At 41.3% G+C, this 27,683-nt stretch overlaps 1 long non-coding RNA gene across 2 annotated transcripts in view; it reads left to right on the top strand.

Moving 5' to 3' along the window:
- Positions 1–4,043: 4,043 nt before the first annotated feature.
- LOC126470903 (uncharacterized) overlaps positions 4,044–27,683 on the top strand; it is an 86,519-nt gene continuing 62,879 nt past the window's right edge. For both annotated transcript variants that reach the window (XR_007586276.1, XR_007586277.1), the window contains exons 1-2: positions 4,044–4,521; positions 4,637–4,785. This is a non-coding gene — a long non-coding RNA (uncharacterized LOC126470903). The remainder of the gene's footprint in view (positions 4,522–4,636; positions 4,786–27,683) is intronic.

The following is a 27,683-nucleotide window of genomic DNA, read 5'->3' as shown; positions in this document are numbered from 1 at the left end:
GAGCAGCAGTTGGCACCATAGTGACTCAACGGACTATTACAAATCGAATGCTTCAAGGACAGCTCCGAGTCAGGCGCTCTGCAGTCTTCAGTCCACTGACCCCAAACCTCCGCCACTGACGACTTCAGTTGTGTCAAGCGAGAGCTCATTGGGTAGTGCAGTGGAGGTCTGTCGTGTTTTCTGATAAAAGCTGGGTCAGCCTCGGTGCCTGTGATGGCCGTGTGTCAGTGAGAAGGAGGCCAGCTGAGGGGCTGCAAGCAACTTGTCTGTGTGCTAGACACACTGGACCTACACCTGGAGTTATGGTCTCGGGTGCGATTTCGTATGATGGCAGGAGCACCCTCGTGGTTAACCCACGCTCCCTGACTGCAAATCTGTACATCAGTCTGGTGATTCGACCTGTTTGGGGGCTGAGCCGCGGTAAAAATTGCTGTTTTGAAGAGCGCGCCGCAGCATGTAGTGTGAAGCAGTCCCCCTCCATTTCTGGCGGTGGCGCTGCTGTGGCAATCGCAGCCTCGGTGTCTCCCTCTGGTGGGAAAGGGGAAAGTTGCCTGTTCACGTGCACTTAAGGGGCGCTATGAGCTCGCCAGGTGGTCAGTCGGGGTCAGTCTGGGAGTCGGTGAGTGAGTCGACAGAGTCAGTCGGAAGGCAGACACTCGCATGTCAGTCAGTTGACTCTGGGTCTCAGTCGCTGTCAAGTTGTGCACTGGATCGGGTTCGTCGTTACTCCGCTGTTGGACGAGTTGGCAGTCAGCAGCAGGCAGGTCCGCACAGTGCGAGTACGAGCCGGGAATGTGGTCGACACAGATGGAAGGCCGTTGGTCGATCGGTCGGCTGGTCGTCAGATGGCGACGTGTGGTCTACTAAGCACTGACACTGGTATCAGTCGGGAAGAGTTGGCAGCCAGCAACAGTCGGGTCCGTACGGTGTTAGTATTCGCCGGGACTGCTGTCAGCGAAAGCGGGCTGCCGTTGGTCGTTTGCTCGGCTCGTCGTCTTAGTCGACGACATCTTGGATCCTCAGGATAAACACCATTTTCCGAGTCGGGATGTGGTTGGACCTTGTCGGTTCATTGGAACTGAGCAGCGACGTAGTCTCCACAGTGCGAAGCCAGGCCAGGGCTTTTGGCAGCGGGCACACACTGTTGCATTTGGAGGCGGAGCTTGTTGCATTTGGAGGCACTAGCTGCGAGAGAGACTTTTCGCTTTCCTCCGAAGCAGGTTCCTCGAGTTGTGTAATTAGTGACGTCTTTTTAAATCTCGACTGTTACGATTTGTTCATTATTTGTGGATTGTTGTTTCCTCAGCCATTCACGTGTGTGATAACAAGTGGTGTGTGTTGTTGTCTAGAACCCGCAGCCTTCTTCCGTAGTGATTTGACAGTTGTGACTTGTGTTTTCTGTATTCTTTTAAACTTGTCTGGAGTGGTGTTTGATGCCTTGATCTTGGTGAGGCCGAGTTAGAAGGTGTAGGTATCTTGGTTTACTCGACATCGGCCGATATTCTCTGTTGTTTGTGCAGTTGGACCTGACGGTTGGAAATCGGTCAGATAGTCAGTCGGAGTGCTAGTATGCCTGTCGTTTGGAGCTGCCTCTGTCATGTTTGTCGGATTCGGTGTGTTAACGAATTTATTGCTTGGAGTGTAATGGCCTAATCCCTGAAATATGTTTTGATCTTCCCTATCATCTTGAGAGGCGGTATCTGTGTACTGTAGAGCATGTTAACTTGTTTGGCCAACCTTGTATAATTTTATATAAGATTGCATTTCATGGGCTTTTATTTAAATGGTTATTTTAGTATATAAAGTTGCCACCCTTCCACTGTAAGACTTTTCTTATAAGTTAAAATCAAGTTGCACCTTTGGTGGCAAAGTTAATTTTTTAATTTTAGTGTTTTGTACCGTTTCCATTCCTCCTACAGGGTGCATAGTTTGTGTGCTTGTGTGAATTGTTAAAACTTTTAGTTTAAAGTAATCTGGTGTGTTGCAGATTTGCACCAGTGTAGTCTTTCAGAGGTTATTGTGAGCGGTCGTAACTGCGGCTGTGTCAAAAGGGAGCGGCAAGGTTCTCAGCCTGCAAGCTCATACAGTCAAAAATTAGTTTCTTTCTGCCTCTGAATAAATTGTAACTTGATATTTAGAGGGTTCTTTCTGATTATAATTTTAAATCCGTTTCTTTAAAAAAAACGCTTTTAGGAATAAAATTGTGAATTTGTGAAAAAGCAATTTGATTATGATTTCATCAGTTACTCCCTGGAAACTACTTCCACGCTCACATAGTGTGATTAAATGTGTTAATATTCTTGATGAATCGCTAGTAAATAAAATAAAATTTTAAGAATATTCTTTGAAATTAAATCCACGGTTCAGTGGCATTCATGAAAAGCATTTCAGCAGGTGTTTTCTAACTGGATAAAGCTCGCCCACATACCACTACTGTAACCCAACATGCTCTACAGAGTGTCAACACATTGCCTTGGCCTGCCCAATCACCACATCTGTCTCGAGTCGAGCATATATGGGACATCAACGGGCGACAACTCCAGTGTCATCCACAACCGGTATTAACCATCCTTTTATTGATCAACCAAGTGCAATAGGCATGGAACTTCATCCCACAAACTGAATACAGCGCTTGTACAACACAATGCATCACTATTTGTATGCTTGGATTCAGCATTCTGGAGGTTACAATGATTATTAATGTACCATCATTTTACATTTGTAATGGTTTATCTCGCACTTACATTAACCTGCGATCTTAAAATATTAATCACCTAAATATCTTACTGAGACCAATGTCTTCCCACAATTTCATTACTCTACATTAATTATTTTCCGGTGTTGCAATTGTTTCTGTCAGTATATCCTAGGGTAGCATTACCATGTTCTTCTACAGGGTGAACATTAATAAAACCGACAGACTGCAGATACAGATTCCTGACAGGAAGAGGAGAAAGAAAGATACGGCGAACATGTGTCCAGAACTGCATCATTGCCACAGTAGATGGCGCTGACGTATGAAACTTCCTCTGACTGTGTACCATATGTTCCTTGTGTGTTGCAGGCAGTGTGATTGACGCAACGTACTGTAAGCAACAGAATGGTCCGACATTCATGTCAGGAACAAGTCGAGACCCTCACAGACACCTATCACATCTCACATTTCAAGCCCTTTTTAGGCCCAATCGTGATCATGGGTCATTTCAGACAGACGAACGTGTAGGGAAGTGGTGGACTGTGCATGCACCAGGTTTGGAGGACCTGATTCTACAGGATATTGATACACACCCTCGTAAAAGCTCCAGGCAAGTGGCCCGCCAAGACGGTGCAAATGAAAGTACAATGAAGTTTATCCTGCATGACAACCGCTACTATCCCTGTCACCTGCATCGAGTTCAACGATTATCAGCAGCGAATATCTCTCTATGGGAAGGATTTTGTCGAGGGTTTTTGCAACTCACCATCACAATTATGTGACTTCTGCCATCAGCCCTCTTTACATACGAAACAACCTTTACCAGAACTGGCATCCTCAATCTGCGTAAAAGTCATCTTTAGTCTACAGACACGGCATGTGGTGAGAGGAACTTTCATTCGTCAGCACCATCTACCGTGATGACGATTGTAACGACACAAGTATACATCACACAGTGTAAGAATTGTTCCATTTCATTTCGTAGAAGTTATTTCATTATTCTCTGTCATAACTTAAAAAATACGATCAGTAGTACGGCGGTTGTAAAAAACCTGTATAAAGCAAGCAGTGAGATGATAGAGCTCTGAGACTGCATATGCCATCTAACGCCAGCAGGGCAGCTCGTTGCTGTAAGGTGCTGCCACCAGCCCGAGAAGTACACAACCAATGATCTTTAAATTTATTTTAAATGTATAGCTGTAAACAATGCTTTTTGTATTAATCTCTCTATATTGTTAAGTAGATCTTAGTTTTAAAAGTATTATGAACCTTTGTAACTAAAGCTGTAACGAGCCATGGCTTTAGGCTTAAGTTAAAATCTAAAGGGACTTCCCCGCGGAAGGTTAAGATGGGGGAAACGTTGCAAAAGAAAGTTCGAGAACAAGCGTGGGGTGTGGTGCCCGCATAGTGTATTTTGCGGTGATTAAAATGAGCAGAATCATTGTTAAACTGCCTCGGATGGACGGGAAATTATTGCTACAGATAATTCTACAGTATTAAGCAAATATTCGTCAAACAAGCAGAAGTGGCAATGTTATTACGAGGGTCGTTGGGAAGTCGTTGTTTGGTGTGAATGAGGTAGATATTTCGTTCCAGCATTACCCACTGTACTGGCCAAATATTACGATGGAAATTACGACTTGGAAGCCACTGTGTAAAAGCTGCTAGACCATCCATCAGCAGTAAAATCTCGTCAGAGGCTGCAATACGTTGCTGAACACAACAGGACTGAAGTATTTATTTCTATGGTGAAGTTCAGTATATTGTATTTTTCATAACGACGAAACATATTGTAAAAGTCATGATTCGTCGTCCTCTTGTACAGGGTAAGTAATACAAGTTAAGCGTGTAAAAACAAGCTTTATCACAGTATTGTTATTTCAGAAGATGTTTGGTATGTCCTTTACACCTACTGTGACATTTAATCAGCAACATTTTCAGATCATAAGCTGGTTGTACATAGGCCTATATAAAGTGCTTAAAATTACTATTGCCATATTAAGCAGAGCACCAGATTGTGTACAAAGTACCAGCAATATTATTACATCGACAAATATACTAAAAGCAGCTGCAGAAGAAGACAACAAAAGGTATTATGCACATTTTCATTAAACTTAACTGCAAAAAATATTATTACTGTGGTGTCCATAACATATAATTTTAATGATTGATGATGTGTGACTAACTAAATTTATGTTTCAACAAAAGTGCAGGGAAGTGGTTTTGTTACATTGCATTGAAGTACTATCAGTTCAGAAATTTTGCATGTTAAAAATTATCATGAAACATCAGCATAAAAACTCATTTTCAGTCAGTGATCAATTTTGTGTAAAGATAATGTTAAGGAAAGATGTTTGTTAGTTACAAAAGTTACACATAACATGACCACAGTAGCTGTGCATCTTCAGTGCTTAGCAGGATCTTTTCACTCAACAATTCAGTGTTATTTTACATAAAAGTGTCTCAGGTTTAAAATATATTTGCTCCGTACTGATAAATGTGTCATTTGCTGCAGTAACGACAGTAATACATGTGTAGGATCCATATTGTCCATATGCAGTGTATGTCGCTATTTCAAAGTGGTTATGACTTACATTCCGTGCTCTCCTACCCCATTTTTGCTTGTCAAGTTACTATATCGGTTCCAATTATTCAAAATTATAAAGATTGTGTGGTAAGAGCTTAGCTCTGCAGTACTTAGAGTGATTAGTGCAATCAACACTGAGGCCTTACTGCACACTAGTGTCCACCCATTATAATTATGAGTCTGATCGCCAACCACGGTCATTTGTAGGCAAAAACTGATCCGTATAGAACTGGGTGGGACATCACACGATGCATTTTCAGATTCATGTTCATAGTTCTCTTTTTTCCTCCATTTCCAGTAATGAACACTTATGTGTTTTGTTAATGATAACCCCATTTATGGTTGTTAGGCTTCGGAGCTGTATTCCACATTTCTATAGACATCTAGGTTGATACTTTAATAAATATACACCACTAAGTATGCATTTTTGATGTGCAGAGTAGCACTGTGCACCATGTCGCCCGTCGTTGCTGGACTCCACACACCGACCCCATGACTCTTGGGTACACATATCACGGCACATACAAAACAGAGTGAGTTCAATCACACTTAGAAAGTCATCTGACTGGAAGTGCCGCCATTGTGATGTATACTGGATGGTTTTTTTGCTATTATTGTGAATAATCATCGTTAGTAAAAAAGCATTTGCTGTTGGTGGTCATACTGTCGTGTTATGATGCAGTCAGTGTTGTTCTACACTTTTACAAATACAGTACTAACACAGCCTGGCAGGGCAATGCATGCTCAGCAACGTGCTCCCATGCTGGCCACAAGCTCCATAAGAAATTCTTGTGATAAAGCATTCCAGTCTTCTAGTGCGGTTGACAACAGATGGATGATGGTTGGTGCATGTGGAAATGCCACAGTATGTCTTCCCAACTCTTATCGTACGTGCACATGGGATTTAAGCCGGGGAGAATAGGCAGTCCAGTCCATTCCTCGAATATCAACTGGTTCCCCAACCTGTGTTGTTCGATGCGGTCATGCACCGTAACCCATAAAAATGAAGTCAGGCCCGAATGAACCCGTGAAAAGACACAGGTGGGGAAGGAGTCTGTGTTGGTTGGTTGGTTGTTTGGGCAAGGAGACCAGACTGCGTGGTCATCGGTCTCATCGGTTTAGGGAAGGATGTGGAAGGAAGTCGGCCGTGCCCTTTCAGAGGAACCATCCCGGCATTTGCCTGGAGTGATTTAGGGAAATCACGGAAAACCTAAATCAGGATGGCCGGACGCGGGATTGAACCGTCATCCTCCCGAATGCGAGGAGTCTGTGTTGCAATAATGTTGACTGGTGAGTATACCGTGTTCAAAGAGTTGGATGTCACGACGCCTATGCAACATTATGCCTCACAACAGCATAACACATGGACCACCAAAACGATCACCTTAAATAACATTGCTGGGTGCATTACGTGTTCCCACCTCTCACCATATGAGGGTTCACCAAGAATCACTACTCACACTGAATCTTCTCTTATCTGAGAAGAGCACACAACCCCTCTGCTCATTGCTCCAGTCCGTGTGCTCTCGACACCATCGAAAAGAATGTGTCTCGTGCACAGGTGCCAACAGAATACAGCATACTAACGATCAGGCAGAGACCACCTCCATTATGCAGTTCCTTGCCACTATGGAATGTAATATTGCGTTCCTTGCAGGCCCACCAGTTATGCCTGCTGTTTGACATAGGTATCTTCTTAACTCTTCCACAATATAGTGTTCATCTGGTGCTGTGCTTGACTGTGGCCGACCACTTCATTTCCTTCGGACAGCAGTCCCTATGGTTCAGAACACTCTCCATTTGTGTGACACAGTGCTGTGAGCAGTAGCAAACTCCTGAACTGCACTCGTCACACTTCGTCCTCCTCCTAGTTTCTGTATGATTTTTCCACATGTAAAGTCTTCCAAATGTATTGGGTCATGTAATGGGAATCACCACCAAAGTGCACGGTAACTGCTATCGGAGCTCTTACGATATCTGAGAGCTGGATTCGTGGTAGAACCTTAACGTCCAACATCTGTTGATATTATTGTAAAGAGTGCAAGTATGGAGTGTTTTTGCTACTAAATGCCGGCCGGGGTGGCCAAGCGGTTCTAGGCGCTACAGTCTGGAACTGCGTGACCACTACGGTCACAGGTTCGAATCCTGCCTTGGGTATGGATGTGTGTGATGCGAATCGTGCCTCGGGTATGGATGTGTGTGATGTCCTTAGGTTTAAGTAGTTCTAAGTTCTAGGGGATTGATGACTGCAGAAGTTAAGTCCCATAGTGCTCAGAACCATTTTTTGTCACTAAATCATGCATTTTTTGTTAACAAGACTGTAGGCAGCAGCTTGCAGATGCATAATGGAAATAACTTGATGCATTTTTATTCCTCTGGCTGTTACTGGTCTTTGCCAGGTGGAACACACTGCCAACAGTATCAGTCGCCAGTTTCCTCTCATACCAGCAGCACATGGGCTATCCTTGGATCCTGTTTCTCTATGGCTGTTAGAGCATCCCATCTTAGGAGATGGTGCCAGTTATCAGACGAAAACCGTTGGAAAACAATTGTAGACGATTACTCCTAGCAAGGCACAAAAGTTGGTGATTCCTCTTCATTTTTCAGCTTTGTGCAGACCGCTTCCCCCCTTGACTTTGTGGGCCTTGAAACTCATGAGAGAAATGTTGCACAACAGAAGACTAGTCAGTATTTCTAGGGTTGTCTGCAGGCTTACAGTGGAGTCTTCGACCACTCGCTTCCTGGGTCTGTAGCGGTGCACATAATCATGTCATTAATACGGTGCTGATTGCACTGTTACCAGGCACGTGCAACTCATTGTGCGTGTATTGTTCACATTTTTTAATCACGTTGGTAATTGGTCTTTGGATGATATACTTACCAGCAAATGGTGCTCAGTCTCTAAATTCATATTTTATAGAATCATGACCTCAGTAAGTCTATGACTTTGCATATAGGAAGAGCTTATTTTTCTGCTGCACTGTGGCCATTGTTCAGTCACGTCTGTGTGTTTTGTGAGGTCACATAGAGTTTGGATTATTTCGGCATCTACACTCATGCTCGTAAATTAAGGATAATACTGCTGCATGGTGAAACATCGCTCTGGTGGGCAGTTTGCAGGTTTAAATCACCTCGGTGTGTGACCATGCAGTGCATTTGACCTGCGGTCGTCGCACGGTGACACTGGCAGCAGTCCGCATACGCGGAGGTGTATTGGTGCATGTTAGAGTACAGTGCAGCGAGTAAGTGTGCAGACGTTTTCAGACATGCTAATGGTGACTGTGTGTTGAAAATGGCTCAAAGAACACATGTTGATGACATTATGAGGGGTAGAATACTAGGGCGACTGGAGGGTGGTCAAACACATCAGGTCATAGCACGGGCTCTCCGTGTGCCACAAAGTGTGATCTCAAGATTATGGCAACGATTCTGGCAGACAGGAAACATGTCCAGGCACTCCAGTGCAGGACGTTCACAGTGTACAACATGACAAGAAGACCGATATCTCACCATCAGTGCCCGAAGATGGCCACCGAGTACTGCAGATGGCCTTGCTCGGGACCTTACCGCAGCCACTGGAACAGTTGTCTCCAGACACACAGTCTAAAGACGACTGAACAGACATGGTTTATTTGCCCAGAGACCTGCAAGGTGTATTCCACTGACCCCTGGTCACAGGAGAGCCCGTAAAGCCTGGTGTCAAGAATACCATGGTCATTGGAACGATGGTCCCAGGTTATGTTCACGGACGAGTCCAGGTATAGTCTGAACAGTATTCTCGCCGGTTTTTCATCTGGCATGAACCAGGAACCAGATACCAACCCCTTAATGTCCTTGAAAGGGACCTGTATGGAGATCGTGGTTTGATGGTGTGGGGTGGGATTATGGTTGGTGCACGTACACCCCTGCATGTCTTTGACAGAGGAACTGTAACAGATCAGGTGTATTGGGATATCATTTTGCACCAGTATGTCTGCCTTTTCAGGGGTGCAGTGGATCCCACCTTCCTCCTGATGGATGATAACGCACGGCCCCACCGAGCTGCCATCATGGAGGAGTACCTAGAAACAGAAGATATCAGGCAAATGGAGTGGCCTGCCCATTCTCTAGACCTAAACCCCTTCAAGCACATCTGGGATGCTCTCGGTCAACGTATCGCTGCACGTCTTAAAACCCCAATGACACTTCAGGAGCTCTGACAGGAACTGGTGCAAGAATGGGAGGCTATAACCCAGCAGCTGCTCGACCACCTGATCCATAGTATGCCAACCCATTGTATGGCCTGTGTATGTGTGCATGGTGATCGTATCCCATATTGATGTCAGGGTACATGCGCAGGAAACTGGCGTTTTGTAGCACATGTGTTTCGGTGTGGTTTTCTCAACTTATCACCAATACTGTGGACTTATAGATCTGTGACATGTGTGTTCCCTATGTGCCTATGCTATTAGGACCAGTTTTGTGTAGTACCACGTTGTGTGGCACCACATTCTGCAATTATTCTTAATTTATGAGCATGAGTGTATTTACGAGTCTTATAGTGACGCCACGCTGTAATATTGCGAGAGTTACATGTCTGGCAGATCTAGCCCATGGTTGACATGGTCCTAGGTTTGTATTTTTTCTGCTGAATTTTTCATTTGATATACTAGGTATGGTCCACATGTAGTACAGGATACGTCTGTTGTACCAGTCCCGCTCATGTTTGAGGGATAGGGAGGGATGTGCTGGGCATTTAAGGTGTTAGTGACGTTTATCTGCAAAGGCTTTGAAAAGCTTTTGCTGTGGCAGGATGCCCTCTCCCTGAGTGATTGAGCTCCATTTGCGACAGCTACTAGGTCAAAGGTGATTACACATTCATTATGCAAATTTCTCTACCAGAGCTGGGGAGATGTCTGGCCTAGTGTTAGACAGATATGTGGATGTCTCCCATTCATGACGTGGTGGCCACGATCGGACGAGGATGTTCGTTCGACCTGCGAATGCTGGGGAGAGTTACTCATAACCTTAGTGTGTACTAGTCTTTCATATTCCCGCCAACGTGTTGGCACCTATTTGCCATTATTACCGCAGGCGGGAGATCTCTCGACCAGAACTGATATAGCAGCAGAGCCAACCACCAACAGCATCTTCCTCGGTAATTGCTGGGTATTGTGTGTGCAAACATCAGCGCCCATGGCTACACATTCACACATCAGAGTGTGACGGATGATCTGCTCTTCAGCAGGTGAGATGATTTTCGTAGGGGTTGGTGAGATACTGCTCCGTTTCTTTGGTTGGAGGCATTAGAATTTTACTATGATGCCACATAATCTGGTAGTGTAGTGCTGTGTGCATTTCGTATACAATACCTTTGGTTAGAAATGATTAGTGCTTATAGAATTCTGTATGGCATTACTGTTTCTACCGATGTGTTCATTTCTAACACTATGTAGTCACACACTAGTAATGAAGTATTGGTTAAGCAGTGATACATAAATTGGGACCAAAGCTGACAACATCATAACATTGACACACTGTGATGTGATGTTGTGATGTGACACGCCCCAACACAACGTGACATGACACCGGAACATGACGGTGTGGAACTATGGAATGCAGTGTTGACACGCAAGACATGTAACTGGGTACAATGTAAAAAATTGTGGAAAATAGGTAAAACTGAGAGTACCTACATATTACGTGTCTGGGTGTAGTGTGTGGTGGTGCCTCAAAATATTAATCTATTACTAGTAAAGAGATTATGAGTGACATAATTTGTTATTGACTAACAGACTCGGCATATCTCTATGGTAGCCAGCTCCAGAGTGTAACAGTTATTAAAGATGGAAATCTGCAGCAGTATCAGTGATACCTAATTCTCCATTGTGATTGCCTGAGAGTATCATGACGTCATTGTGACATTGGTAACAGGCGTGCGTAATTGGACCAGATATGTAGGACTATGGAAAATACGAAAAATATGTAAAACTTAGAGTACTTGCATATCTTCCTAGCTTAGATCTCTGTTGGTGTCATGTAATGTTGTTAACAGACAGACACATTTCTCCCAATGCTGTCCAGCTCCTGAGTAACCCCTCACACACAAGTGTCGCACATATAAAAGATGAAGGTGTGGAGGGGTACGTGATCCTCATTGGTCCGTAGCAGAGGGAAGAGGGTTGCGGCCATCTTTATGTCACATAACTGGTTACATCATGACCTTGAATGCAAGTGGCACAATTGCCCTGTTGATTTCCTGGGTGGCCTTGATCAATTCACGGTGGTTCCAAGGGCAGAGGATTGGGGGTACTGAGCAGCCCAAGTGTGTCACCTGACACTGGATGTGTAACCTGATACCCTCTCATCTTATCGAAGGTATATGCCTGTTCTCTCCTCGGCATCCTACTTGTGAGGACACACAATGTGGCCACCTGAAGGCTGGCCTGTGATGCTCCTATCTACTGACCAGCAGAATGCTGGAGAAATGGAGAGGACAGCAGGGTTTGCCCAAGATTTGTAAACACCACCAGAGGTGAATTTCTGCTGGCCTGGTCACATGTCTACTAATGCTCAGATGGAGCCTGCAGGTTTTGCAGAATGTGCCGGCAATATCTGTGGCCCTCACAAAAATGCTCTATCATAAAAATGATGAAACGTATTTAGGCTGATTTTAAACACGCCGAAATGGTAAATAATTATTTATCATTTTCACAGTAAAAATCCTATGCCAAGTGAGATTGGAATCAGTTGGTGTTAGTCGTAACAATTAAAGATTGTTTCATGCGTTGGATTAGTGTCGCTCAACAGTTTAATGTTGAAACTAGATGGTTATAGCTTGGTTCAGTAGAGCTTTATTAGTGAACCATGGGATTTGACCTACTGAAGCTGGCAATAGCGAATCTCCACAAGACTCACACAGCGCTCGAGTGGTAGAGGAGGGGATATGATAACCATCTAAAGCTTGAGGGATGGGGGAGAGGAGCTTGTGTCCGCATATCTCCGGACATCGACCAGAAGGGCAGTGGGCAGCAATGACCTGCACTCATCATGTTAGATATTTTTCAGGGGTGACCAAAGTTACAGCTTCAAGATAGCACCTGTGCACATCAAGTTCTTTTCTGATACTACTGCTGACCCTGATACTATTGCTCACCAATAACTGTTTAATGAAAAATTGCTGCTTCAGCAGTTGACAACATGTTCATGAAGAACCTAGAAAATGTTAAAGTAACAGTTTTACATGATACAAGAATAGAGTAAATCAGACAATTTGGGACCAACAATGCATCTTCATTCTATAAATCACAGTATGTAGTAGCTGGTCTGCACTTCGTAATCCTGTACACTATTATATGTTATCCAACCAAGATATTCTTCCTCGCCCTTTTCTTCTTTTACCCTTGATCTTTCCTTTTATAAAGTATATATTTGACGGTCTGTAAGATATGTCGTAGGTATTTAGTTTTTCTTCATTTAAACTAGTTAATATTTCTTGCTTTTGTGTACTCTTCGCACTATTTTGGTTTTAGTTATTCTTGCTGTCCCTGTGCGACAGTGCCTGCCTGCGTTGTCCATTAAGTCCTAAGAGTCTCGATGATCGAAATCTTGTAGAACAGCTGTAAACTGATTCCCCGGAATTGTGTTAGTGATGTATGCTACACAAATTTTCAAGTAAGGTCTTTTTTTTTCCTTATTTTTCCTTATTTATAAGGGCTGATCAAAAAGTTTCCGTTTGAAGGTGTTGCTGCAGCGTATACATAGCGTGATTCCGAAGCGGGTATATAAACGTCGACATGTACACACAGCATTAGTGTGGCATTCGTGTACGCGCCAACTGCAGAAATGTGGACTATAGTGACATAATTACCAAATCCGTCCAAACATGACCAACATGCATTATTATTTTCTTGGCTGCTCGACGACAAACATCGGAAGACATCCATCAGAGACAGAAGAATGTGTATGGGGAAGCGTCTCTGTCGAAAACCACAATTGTGGAATATGCGACAAGAGGTGCTGCTGCTTCATGATAATGCATGTCTCCATATCGCAACTGTAATGCAGAAGTTACGACAAATGAAGTGGGAGACACTCGAGCATGTGTCCTATAGTCTTGATCTCTCTCCATGTGATTATCAAGCTTTCAGCCCCTTAAAAAAGGCGTTGAAGGGTCAACAACTCCTGTCCAACGAGGATGTGTAGCAAGCAGTTAACGACACAGCAGGACATAGTGTTTCACCAAATGGGTATCTTCAGCCTGGTGCATTGGTGGGATGACCGTACAGGGTGGCAGCAAGTCAAGGAATATTTTAAGGAATGGGTTTAACAAATTTTATTTCAAAGTCCCCAGTCAAATCTTTACAGGTTTTCTCCCAGAGCAACTTCCGCTCTGCCTACATGGCACAAGTTGCCATGTGCCTGTGAGAACCAAGACAGTTCTGTCCATTTAAAGCTACTGACAAGAGATGCCTTAAGCCCTCTGCTGAAACTGCTATCAATGTTACGCCATTGGTTTTAGCCAATAGTGTGTGTGGGATACAGCTCATTGTTTGTGAACGCTGGACGATTCTGCAGTGCAGAACTCGGTTACCTCGCTCTCTTGTGATCCAGACTGCGAGCGGAACAGACGTCTTCTTGGGAGACAGAGCCTCTGGTTCGGCATTCCTTGACCAGCCATTGACATCAATTAACATGAACTGCCTCCCCTTCCATTGCCCATTTCAATTAGTTTTTTGGCCTACTAGACTGGCCTAAACCTGGTAACTTCTGACCATAGGCATGCCCTTTGTATACAGTACACTTAAATATCTTCTCTTTATTTTATCTAATTTCCTATTCTGACATTTAACGTCAGTCCTGGATGCCCACTCACAATTCCTGACCGTTTGACGTCCTGTACACTGTCGTCGTAAGCAGAAACTAACAACCTTTTCCCCTCTTCCCTGCCCATGTACATGACTGCCTCAATGCTCACAACACTTTTGTCTGATTGGTATACAGATTCTGGAATTTACAGCCTTTGATAGAAACTTTCTGATTACCCCTTGTATTATCACCACAAACTACAGCGACCAGATCTGGTTTCACATCAAACACTATATGCAAGTAGGTACCACCACTTTTCTGTACATGAAAGTGACATTAACAACACGTTGTGAAGTCATAGTCCTCTTTGTAGTATATTCCTAGAGCCATCATTTAAAGCCAGTTCTTGAAACTGTATGAGTAGACTTTCAGTTTATGTTTATCTTCAAGAGTATACTAGTTCAGTTTCTTCAGCATCACTATAACACTCTCCCACAGGTCAGACATACCTGTAACCATTTGTGCTGCCCTTCTTTGTATATGTTCAGTATCCCCTGTTAGTCCCATTAGGTATGGGTCCCACACACTTGAGCAATATGCTATAATGGATTGCATGAATGATTTGGAAGCAATCTCCTTCATATATTGATTGCACTTCCCAATGTTCTACCAATAAAGCGAAGTCTACCACCTGCTTTATCCACAACTGAGTCTATCTGATCATTCCATTTCATATCCCTACAAAATGTTACACCCAGGTAATTTGTATGAGTTGGCTGATTCTGTGACTCATTGATATTATGGCTACTGGATATCAAGTTTCTCCAATTTGTGAAGTGCATAGTTTTGCATTTCTGAATATTTAAAGCAAGTTGTTAATCTTTGACCTATCAAGATCTGACTAAATATTTAGGCAGCTTCTTTCAGACTGTACTTCATTACATATAATGTATTATCTGCAAAAAGTCTGAGATTACTGTTAGTATTGTCCAACACACTTCCCTGGGGCACACTTTTTGTTTTGCCTGTCTACAACTCCACGTCACCTCTGTATGGTGAGTAACAATCTATCCTTTCCATGTTGTTGTTGTGGTCTTCAGTCCTGAGATTGGTTTGATGCAGCTCTCCATGCTACTCTATCCTGTGCAAGCCTCTTCATCTCCCAGTACCTACTGCAGCCTACATCCTTCTGAATCTGCTTAATGTATTCATCTCTTGGTCTCCCTCTACGATTTTTACCCTCCACACTGCCCTCCAGTACTAAATTGGTGATCCCTTGATGCCTCAGAACATGTCCTACCAACTGATCCCTTCTTCTAGTCAAGTTGTGCCACAAACTTCTCTTCTCCCCAATCCTATTCAATACCTCCTCATTAGTTATATGATCTACCCATCTCACATTTCGAAAGCTTCTATTCTCTTCTTGTCTAAACTATTTATCGTCCATGTTTCACTTCCATACATGGCTACACTCCATACAAATACTTTCAGAAACGACTTCCTGACACTTAAATCAATACTCGATGTTAACAAATTTCTCTTCTTCAGAAACACTTTCCTAACCATTGCCAGTCTACATTTTATATCCTCTCTATTTCGACCATTATCAATTATTTTGCTCCCCAAATAGCAAAACTCCTTTACTACTTTAAGTGTCTCATTTCATAATCTAATTCCCTCAGCATCACCCGACTTAATTAGACTACATTCCATTATCCTCGTTTTGCTTTTGTTGATGTTCATCTTATACCCTCCTTTCAAGACACTGTCCATTCCGTTCAACTACTCTTCCAAGTCCTTTGCTGTCTCTGACAAAATTACTATGTCATCGGCGAACCTCAAAAGTTTTTATTTCTTCTCCATGGATTTTAATACCTACTCCAAACTTTTCTTTCGTTTCCTTTACTGCTTGCTCAATATACAGATTGAATAGCAACGGGGAGAGGCTACAACCCTGTCTCACTCCCTTCCCAACCACTGCTTCACTTTCATGTCCATCGACTCTTATAACTGCCATCTGGTTTCTGTACAAATTGTAAATAGCCTTTCGCTCCCTTTATTTTACCCCTGCCACCTTTAGAATTTGAAAGAGAGTATTTCAGTCCTAGTATATTTATTACATCAGATGTTTCTCTTAAACATATTTCTTGCTACACCCAGTCTGCATTTTATATCTTTTCTGCTTCATCCATTACCTGTTGTTTTACTTCCAAAATATCAGATTTGATCTACTTTTAGTGTCTCATTTTCTAGTCTAATTCCCCTCAGCATCACCTTATTTAATTTGGCTGCATTCAGTTACCCATGATTTTCTACTGCTGCTAATCTTAATATTTCTTTTCAAGACACTATGAATTTAACTTTAATTCCCTTCCAAAATTCCTTCTTTACTGACTTCTCAATGTGCAGACCGAATAACATCAGGGATAGGCTATAACCTAATCTCAGTCCCATCTTCACCACTGCTTTCCATACATGTCTTTTGCCTAGTGTAACTGTAATCTGGTTTATGTACAAGTTTTAAATAATCTTTCCTTGTCTGTGTTTTATTACTGCCACCTGCATAATTTCAAAGACTGTTGACAAGTCAATATTGTTGAAAGCTGTCTCTACATTTAAGATGCTATAAACATAGGTTTGCTTTTTTTTTACCCTAAAATAACTTGGCGTTGTTAGCCGGGAGGCCCCATTCGGGGGAGCTCGGCCGCCGTATCGCAAGTCCTTTTTATGTGACACACATCGGCGATTTGCAAGTCAATGATGATGAATGATAGACAACACCCAGTCCCCTGCCGGGAATCAAACCCGGGCTCCCTGCGTGGTAGGCAGTAACTCTAGCACTATGCTACGGAGGCGGACTTGTAATGTCAACACTGCCTTGTGTTTTTTTTTTAAAGAACATCATATTCACCAATGACTGTAGAAGCTATTTATTTCACAATGGATTCTGTACCATTGCGAAAGATTTAGCACAAGTCAGACTTCAAAATTCATCAACTTGTATACAAGTAAATCTTTTGCAGTACCACTTTAAAATGACCCAATGGCTGAAACCACAATTTTGAAATAAATAATTTCTACAGTCAACACTGAATATGATGTCCATTAAAAAAATCTACTTGACTGTGAGTCCCAACCATGAGAAGTTAATCTACTGCCTTGTGTATTCCTATATTACTCCAAACTGATCTTCCTAGAAGTCAGCTTCTGGCAGTTTTTCTATTCTTCTGCTAACAATTTGGCAGCCACAACTTATTAAACTGATGACTCAGTAATATTCACACCTGTCAGCACCTTCCTTTTTCAGAACAGGAATTGTTGAAGTTTGAAATTATTTCCCTGTTTCATATATTGTCCAAATCAGGTGGAATAATTTCCTCACTGGTGGCTCTCAACAATACTGAGGGATTATCTGCTACTATAGGGGCCTTCTTTCGACTTAGGTCTATCGGCACTCTGCACATTCTTCTCACACTACTGTATATCCCATCTCATCTTCATCTACTCCTTCTTCCCTTTCTATAGGATTGTCTTCAAGTTCATTTTTCATGTAAAACCTATTTACCTGTTCTGTTCACCTTCTGTTTCTCTTTTCTCCAAAGGTCTCCTTAATTTTCCTACAGGTAGCATCCATCTTTCCCCTAGTTTACATGCTTTTATAACCTTGCTTTTACCTTCAGGCACTCCTGATTCACCATTTTGCACTTTATCTCACTAATTTTTCAGGTGTCTATATTTCCTGTCATTTTTCATTTACTGTATTTTTATATTTTCTTCTTTCGTCAGGTACATATTGATTTCCACATGAGATATTTTAAAACGAAATTCCATCAAGAAGCTGTCTCTTTGCAAAGGCCCCATCTTGTGTGTATTCATCTTCTTATTCGTCTTTTCTCTGTTGTGCTTGACAAAAGGCCCACAAAATGCTTGGCTATAAGGTGAGTAGCTTTTGGAGTTCACGGAGGCGACTAACTCGACCATTTGTAGTAGAGAGGATACAAGAGGATATATATCACTGTTCACTCTGCCTGCTTGTTTTGCCCCCATATTTTTATATACCTGATGTGATGCCTAACTTTTTCACCCAAGATTACTTTTGAACCATTAAAGACATAACTATTTTCTCCTAAATGAGCAGTGATGAGGGGCCATTGACACAAACAGTAATGCATTCTCCCAATTTCATTAACAACTGAGATACAGGACTTAAAAAGTGGAATTATACTACTTTTTGTTACCACAGTGTCAGATGCCAATGAGAAAATTCAGTGGTAAGACCCTTTGTCAAACTAATAAAAAACCACAGATAAAAAAATAAATTTAATATCAGTATTTTTGCACAGTTGTTGAAGCCATTGAATGGCCCACCACCTGGTAGTGTACACTAATTTTTGAAGTATTCTTGCACCATCAATGCAATAAGTACACTACTGTTGATGAAAACCTGTGTCATCGAAACAAGACGTATGTTGCAGTTATGTGTTGATCATAGTTGGAATTATCTGAAGTGCAGTGTGTATGCAGAATGGGTTTCTTACGAGGAATGCTGCAATTCCTTTACTGGGTGTTGCTTTTAAAACACCCACATAGCTGAATTGTTAGTGAAGTATAAACCATTACTACTAAAAAATTGGTCGACATGTTAGTGCCGCAAAAACAAATGAAGTGCAGCAGAATTGTATACAGAAGGATTACCTAGAGGACACTGCCTAGCTTGTCCGACCTTTGTTAATGCAATCAGTAGATTTGGCAAGACTGCAAGTTTTGTCCGAAGAAAACATACATGAAGGAAGACTTCTACCAACAAAGCTGCAGAAGTAGCAGTTCCTGCAGTTGCTGCAATAAATCCACCTGTCAGTTTTCGTAATGTACAAAGAAAGGTTGGTATGAGCTAAAGCAGCATTCTGCGTATTCCTTAGAGACATAAATATCAACTCCCGTATCTCTCTACAACAAGAGCTACATGGCATGTGTTTGATACTGTCAGTGGGCTCTCCAGCAAGACAATAATATTGTGAGGAAAACATTGTTTACTGATAGAGCCACATTCACAAATCATGGGAAAAAAAAGAAGAAGAAAAAAGACGGCAGATACTGTCTCACCTAGCATGAGTGAGAGGCTGGAATCGTGATCTTGGCCAAGTGACCTCAGTGAGGAGAAGACAGCAGGTCATTCTAACAGCACAACTTGATTCGATAAGAGAGAGTAATGGTTGCAAAGAACACTTATCAGCCTGATGATATGTAGGAAGGGCAACAAAGCTGAAATCCTGAAAACCATTCTTGTGAAATAGAGGGGTGGTCAAGACACCAATGTGCTTGAAAAAGTATGCCACATTCCGTCATTGCCAGCCAGGCATAACATCATTGCCTCTGATGAGCAGTGATGAATACCATTCAACGTGATGAATTCCACTTTCGAGACTGCTACATGTCCAGTCTGCTGTAAGTTGCCAACCTTTCAACTATTGATGAGAAGACTTGGAGACTTCTGCTTTCAGCTTGCTGAGCTGTACTGACAATGTCTCGTACACCATCCACGTGTAACAGTATTCAGAGTTTGCGCTGACTGCTGCATCTCCTGACTCATACCTATAAGCAGTCAGTGACAACCTCAGCCTTCCTCGGTGGAAGGACTATGCTGTTGTCCATCTCTACACCATACAGAGCTGCTGAGAGGTTACCCGAGCACACTCCTTCAATGTCTACGAGAGTAATCTGATAATACACAATATCCATCCTGGGCAACAACACCTGTTGTACAGGTTACGTCAGCTGCCAATGGGGCCACCCACCCACCCTACACTGTGATTTTGTGAGCTGGAAGCTGAAGGGGGATGTACTCTGCAGATTACCGAGACAGTGTCAGCACGTTCTGAGGCCATTTGCTGAACGGCCACTGGCCTGAGTGTTGACACAGAGAAGGATACATGATTGTAAATTTTAATGTATTAAATTCTTGTTCTGATAATGTTGTATCATTGCAGTGCACTGACTGGCTTGCTCCACTGCACATCATGCTCTGTCATCCCAGTAACAGTATGGGTTTCGACCCAGGACGCTACAGTAAAATTTCATTCATCATAACCAACAGTTTTGAAAAGCCTGCAACAGTGTCATTCCGTCATTCCTGTTTTATTTAGTGAAACACTGCTCCAGTTATAAGTTTTTTTCGTGCTTAGCATGACACAGTTCAAGAATTTATTCTCATTGTCAAGTGCATTTGTTTACAAAAGTATTTTGTGTGATATTTGCAAGTGTATTTTCCTGTCTCTTTTGTACTGTAATCATCTTCCTGGCCAAGAGGAATCTACTAGTATCAGACATAGGCCTTAATTTGAGGAAGAAATTTCTGATAATGTACATTTGGAGAAAAGCACTGTAAGTAGTGAAACATGGACTGTGGGAAAACTGGAACAAATGAGAATCGAAACATTTGAGATGTGGTGATATAGAAGAACGTTGAAAATTAGGTGGACTGATAGGGTAAGGAATGAGGAAGTTCTCCGCAGAATCGGCAAGGAAAGGAATATATGGAAAACACTGTCAAGGAGGGACAGGAGAGGACATCTGTTATGACATCAGGGAATAGCTTCCACGGTCCTGGAGGGAGCTGTAGAGAGTAAAAGCTGTAAAAAAAGACAGGTTGCAAGTGCTACTCTGAAATGAAAATGTTGGCAGAGGAGAGGAATTTGTGGTGGGGCACATCAAACCTCTCACATGGCTTATGACTAAAAAAAGGTAGTCTCTTTGACATTATAAGGTACTGTGCAGACTCCATTATGCAGAATAACACACACATGCAAACTGTCATTCACACTGTTTTTGAAATCAGAATATGTTACAGAGAGATATATACATTGCTCCAGCAGGAAAACACACATGCAAACACCACACAAAATATTTCTGTAAACCACACAAAATATTTCTGTAAACAAAGGCACTTGACAATGAAAATAAAGCCTCAGAACACGTCATGATAAGCATGAAAAATATGTAACTGGTTCTATGTTTCATTATTTAAATCATAAAAGCATAAACACTTTTGTTAAATACTTAACCCTTGTTGTTATAAAGGGCAAGCAAATGAAACACAGTCACTAGTGTAAAGTAATGGTAACAATTTTTTTAACTTAAAAATGTAGTTATAAACACTACACATACTCAAAATAGTTGCCAAAACCGTTGGCTCATTTGTCCCATTGCAACACTAGCTGGTCAGTTCCATTCTTGAATAAGCTAGTAGGCTGCTGTCGGATCCAAGCCTGGACCCAGTCACACACTTCACCGTCTGTTGCGAATCTATGTCCACAAATAGCTTGTTTTAGAAGTCCAAACACATGAAAGTCACACGGTGGAAGGTTGGAACTCTACGGTGGATGTTCCAGCGTTTCCCGCCAAAACTGCTGCAATGTCATCTTCACTGCATTGGCTGTATGTGGACGGGCATTATCATGCAAGAGGATGATGCCATTGGACAAAGTGCCTCAGCGTTTCGAGTTGATGGCTCGTCTAAGGTTCTGTAAAGTGGCTTGATAATGCTGGGCATTGATGGTGGTTCCCCGTTCCAGGAACTCGACAAGCAGTGTTCCCCTGTGGTGAAAAAAGGACATCATGACCTTACTAGAGCTGGTGTGCACAGCCTTTGATTTCTGTAGAGGTGGTGAAGTTGCATGTTTCCACTGCTTGCTCTGACACTTGCTTTCCAGTTCAAAATGGTGACACCATGTTTCGTCACCTGTGACAATACGCGACAGAAAGCTGTATTCCTCCCCACGATAATGTTGCAGATGATTCAAAGACAGCGCCATTTGAGTATTGGGCTGTTTGGTGATCAGTTGGTGGGGAACCCAAAGCGCACAGATTTTTCAAAAGTTCAAGTGTTGATGCATTATGGTGTGGGCGGTGCCCATGCGAATACCCAGTAACCGATAAATCTCGTCTACAGTGATTCTGCAGTTGCCCAAGACTAAAGCATTCACTTCTGCAACCATTTATGGTGTGATGACTCGATGAGCCTGTCCAGGACGAGCATCGTCTCCCAGTGACTCATGCCCCTCAAGGAATCGTTTGCGCCCTTCCACAACACTTGAGCAACTCAGACTGTACTCACCTTACACAGCCTTCATCCGTTGATACATTGCATGGCATCCATCTCCCTCCACCACCAAAAATCGAATCACTCCTCGTCGCTCCAGCTTGCTTGCCTGCACGTTCGGTGGTGGACGATAACTTGCGTGACCACCTTCTGTTCAGCTTGAAATCACATTGGTGCTATGCAACATCAAATGGTGTGCATGTGTCAGTCTCTCTACCAATAGATAGTGCCACCATACCCGCAGTTAGGCGGTGCCACCTTATTCGTGAGGCAAAGGTAGACCCATTAACAAGGTTTCACTTGAATGAACCTCATAGAAATATTGCCCTTGAGAACTTAGCAGAACAATGTGGTTCCAACATAACAAATTCCCTATGAGATACATTAATCATTTGTCTTCAAATCAGTGTTTGGGAAGAAGAAGTCCTATTCAGAGGTAACCACATGATTGTCTCAATGATTGTCTGACCTGACAGCATTGTTTATTTATATTTGTATTTATTTCATTTAATGTTCCATAGATCCTCAGAGCGAGTGAATCGCAGGGATATGGAACATGTCAGATTCTACATAGTTCAAATATAACTTGTATAAATACAATAAAAAGATACAATGTAAATAAAATCAACCAAACAGCAGCACAATCAATTAACAGAAAATTGTGTTTCACGTGTTAAGGATGAGTAATATATTTATGATATGGAACGTGTCAGATTGTACACATTTGAAATATATCTTACATAAATAAAAGATACAATGTAAATAAGATATAAGCTAAACAACAGCGCATTCAGTTAACAGAACATCTTTGTTTCACATGTTAAGAATGTGTAATATAGACAGGAGTCAAGATAAACTATATATTCCAAATGAAATACAGGAATACCAATAAATAATTCTCATATGCCCATGATAGTTCTCAAAATAAAATTAATTATACTAAGTTTACAACACTTACAAATTTAGTTATTATATACATTTTCTTTCACATATTCATCATCTGTATAAAAAGATCTCTCTATAAGGTACTCCTTGAGAGTTTGTTTCAATGCTGGCAATCTTTTGTGAAGGCATTTGATGTGTGGTGGGAGAGCATTAAACAGCTTAATGCTGGAGTAATAAGCTTGTTTATGAACCATAGTGAGGCTTTTCAGTTCAATGTGCAGACTGTTATTGGTTCTTGTATTATAGTCATGAAATTGGCTGTTATCTAAGCGACTGCAAGAGTGCCTGTGATGGACACCACCCATTATTCTAATGAATTTTTTTTTGTTCAGTTAAAATTTTCTTTGCAAGAGGTTGGTTCCGCAAGAGGTTGGTTCCCCCAGAATATAATAGCATATGACATTAATGAATGAAAATAGCTGAAGTATGAAGCCTTAATGGTGTCTGCTTCAGCCACTGAAGCAATAACCCGTAGTGCAAATATTGCTGAGTTAAGAGTTTTATAAAGATGAAGAATGTGTGCTGACCAGTTACATTTGCTGTCTATATAAGCACCCAGGAATTTTGTAACCTCAGCTTTTTGTATTTCTTGATCTCTGCACTAAATTTCTTCCAGATTTCTTTGTGGAGTATGGAATCTCATATAAAGGGTTTTATCTGTATTGAGTGAGAGATCATTTGAAGAAAACCGGTTTACAATATCATTAAAAACATTATTCATAGTTTGTTCAAGATTGTTGCCTGTAAAACTGTCATTTAGAATTGTAGTGTCATCTGCAAAAAGAGTAAATTTACTGTTTGTATCAGTACAAAGTGGGAGATCATTAATGAAGATGAGAAATAGCAGTGGACCCAAAACAGAGCCTTGTGGCACACCACAACTTATTGAGCCCCACTGAGATGAGGCAACTTTTTTGAGCCATTCAGCATTACAGTCTGCTTTCGGTCCCTTAGGTATGATTGGAGCCACGAACCAACGGTACCACCCAAACCATAATATTCTGCTTTTTTCAAAAGGATTAGATGATTTACACCATCAAAGGCTTTTGAGAGGTCCCAAAAAATACCTACTGGAGACATTTTTTTGTTCATGGCTTCCAGAACTTGGTTGGTGAAACAGAATACTGCTTGTACTGTAGAAAGACCAGCACGGGAGATTGGGTGATAGTTTGTAACATTGTTTTTCTCACCTTTTTTAAAGAGTGGTATCACTACAGCTAGTTTGAGCCTGATGGGGACTATTCCTTCTTGCAGAGATGTATTGAATATGTTGCATAAGACTGGATTTATATATTTATAGCAATATTTCACTATTTTACAGGAAATATTGTGCACGGTAACAGACTGTTTATTTTTTAATGAGATAATAATTCTTTCAATCTCTTTTACTGTAATATGAGGTAAGGATAATTGTGGGGTCTATTACTGATAGCTTTCTGTAGAAAAGCCAATGACTCATCCACAGAACCTTTACAGCCTGTCTTCTCTGCTGCTGACAAAAAGTGCCTGTTGAAGATTTCTGCAACCATTTCAGGTTTCCTTACAATATTACAATATTGGTACAGTACCTTGTTTAATTTCAATGGGTGTGCTGTCCCCGTTTTTTTGCATTTCCCACTTTATTACATTACATATTGTTTTTATTTTGTTATCAGACATATCAATTTCAGATTTAATGCAAATATTTTTTGACTTATTTATTACCGTTTTGAGGATGCTACAGTAAAGTTTGGAGTGCTGACATTTCTTTGGATCATTACAAGTTCTGAGGGAATAATATAGCATCCTCTTTGTTCTGCAGGTTGTTTCTATTCCTGCAGTAATACATGACTTATTGAAAGTGCTTACATTACTGTTTCTAATTATTTTTTGGGAAATGTGGCTTCAAAGATAGACATAAATTCATTCAGAAATGTATTATACTTTTTGTTCACATCTGTTCCATTGAAAACTGGACTCCAGTCTATCTCTTGCAGGCTGGTGTTGAAATTTTGGAGGTTTTCATCATTTATTATCCTAAAAGATTTCCAAGAATTTTCAGAACTGTTGCTCAGATTGGTGTCATTGAGAGTAAGCAATTGACCACCATGATCAGAAAGGCCAAGAATTGGACATACACTGATATTGTTGACTCTTGACTTATCTATAAATATGTTGTCAATCGGACTTCTATAGTTCTCGGTGACTAGTTGGAAAATTTACTACTGTCGTCAGATTGTAAGAATCAACTAGATGTTCTAGATCTGCTTTACTGTTGCTTTCATTTAGGAAATCTACATTGAAATCACCTGAAATTATTAGATCCTTGGATTTTGAGTACACTTGCCATAAGACAGAATCTAACTGCCTCAGGAACACCTTTATGTTCCCTGAGGGAGCTCTGTATAGTGTTAACACTACAACTGTAGCGTCACTTACATTAATTTCTATGCCACGGATTTTAATATCTTGTTCAATACAGTGATTCTTTAAATTCAATGTGCTATATGATATGTTATTTTTTAAGTAAATTACTACTCCACCATTCTTCATGATACATCTACAGTAATGTGTTGCTAGATGGTATCCACTGAGCCGTAACATTTCAACATTTCTCATATGGTGTCCACATAAGCATAAAACATTGGCATCCTTTACCTTTTGTGGATCATCTAAAAGAACAGAAATTTCATCAACTTTGTTTATAAGCCCTCCTAGATTATGGTGAAAAATTTTCACAGCTTTGGTATTTGCTGAAAGCGGCTGCTGTTGCCTAAAAAAGTATTTGTGGGCTCAGAAATAATAGACTTATTGTTAACTGTTTCGTGGAAATTCTGAGCTTGAAAATTAGTCTGATGGGATTGCTGGAGCCATTTAAGGGGAATTGGATCTGAGTGAGAGGATATTTTGTTGATTTCTTTCACGATTGCTGCATTTAAAAGAGTACCTAAGGTTTGTTTACCTGACCTGTTAAGGTGCATGCCATGTCTGGTAAACAACTCTCTTTGAAAATTACTCATATCTACAACACAAGTATTGCTGAACTGTTTACAAGTCTTTACTAATTTAGAGTTCGTTCGAGAGACAGATTCATTTACACAGGACTGTGGGATTAAGTCATGTCTCTTCGGAATGTTCACAATAAATACATTAGAATGCTGAAGCACCGTTAATTTCTCCTTGAGTGATCGTGTAACATCAAAACGTTCATCGCAGGCTACATTGTTCGAATCACCTATTATAATCGCATAATTGTTTTATACTCTATCAGAATCACAGCCTGCTACGACTTCCTGAATTTTCACACCAGTTTTCATGATTCCACAAACATCAGCACTATTAAAACTGTTTTTTACCATTTTGGCCATACCTCTTCCATGACTGACTGCAAAAATATGAACACGATTTGTTGTTTCATTTACAGCAGAAATTTCTCTTCTCGATGCTTGAAGTTCAGGCTTTGGCAAATAAAACGTAACTTTTTTATGACAATTTACGCTTTTTGGAACATTTGCCAAGGTCTCTTTAACAATGGAATTCAGCTTTAGTTCTGAGTCACTCACTGGAAAACTGTTACTAGAACAGAGTATATTAAATTCGTTTACATTCTCAAACCTTTTATCATTTACTATCAGTGGCATTTTTGCACCTAATGCATTCCATTTGTTTAGACTTCTTCCTCTGGGGTAATGCAAAGTACGTTCCAGCAATTGTGGACGTGGGAGCAAATTACTGCTGTACGTAAAGTGATTACTCCAGATTTTTGACAGCAGTGAGTTCAACAGTGAAGCAGCATGTCCAATCATCATTAAAATGGTTCTAACACTGAACGTACTCTTTAATCCTGTGGTGCAAGATTTTCGCAGCACTGGATAGCTTTTAATGGCCACTTCTCTGGTGTTTTTAGTCTGACATGAGGCTGCAAATGCATGCAGGGCATAACACCAGCAGGGATTGCCTACTGCGGTAGGTTGGGTGCATTTGCAGCTTCAGGACTGATTGAAAATGCCAAAGAAGCAACCATTAACAGTTGCAGTGGATGCTATGCACCAAAGGGTTAAAAAATCAACAGAAATGTGATGGAAGATAATTTTTGGTTTCATTTACGTCATGTATTATTTTGATGTACAATTTATTCTAATAATTCTGTCATTAACAAACATCCCTTTGCAAGTATGAAATCTTCTCGTGGATGTCTTAACTATTTGCTAAATACTGTGGGAGGTAAGAAGAAGTTCATTGCCTCATCTTAATGTTGGCTGCATGACTTTCCAGAGATATAACATTTTCCTTGCTACATTACATGTTTAAACCATGATAAAGTCTAATGCACATATAGTTTTACTTAGTGACTCTTTGTTACATCTACAAGATAGTATAACCACTAAATTGGTCCATTGAGAGCTGCTATTCTGTCCGGAAAAAAGTATAGTTTCATGTGTGGGATTCGGATGAGGGGTTTAAAGGTTTCCCTGTTGACAATGAAGTCAAGAGTGTTGTTAAGTCATTTAGCAGTAGTAACAGATATCCAGTTAAAAAGTGGACCATGAGCTTCAAGGTAACAGCATTTTTAATGGGTTGTAGTGACCTGC

Source organism: Schistocerca serialis, chromosome 3, assembly GCF_023864345.2.
Source record: "Schistocerca serialis cubense isolate TAMUIC-IGC-003099 chromosome 3, iqSchSeri2.2, whole genome shotgun sequence".
In the NCBI taxonomy this organism is placed as follows: Eukaryota; Metazoa; Arthropoda; class Insecta; order Orthoptera; family Acrididae; genus Schistocerca; species Schistocerca serialis.
This window is presented reverse-complemented; position numbering and strand designations above follow the sequence as displayed.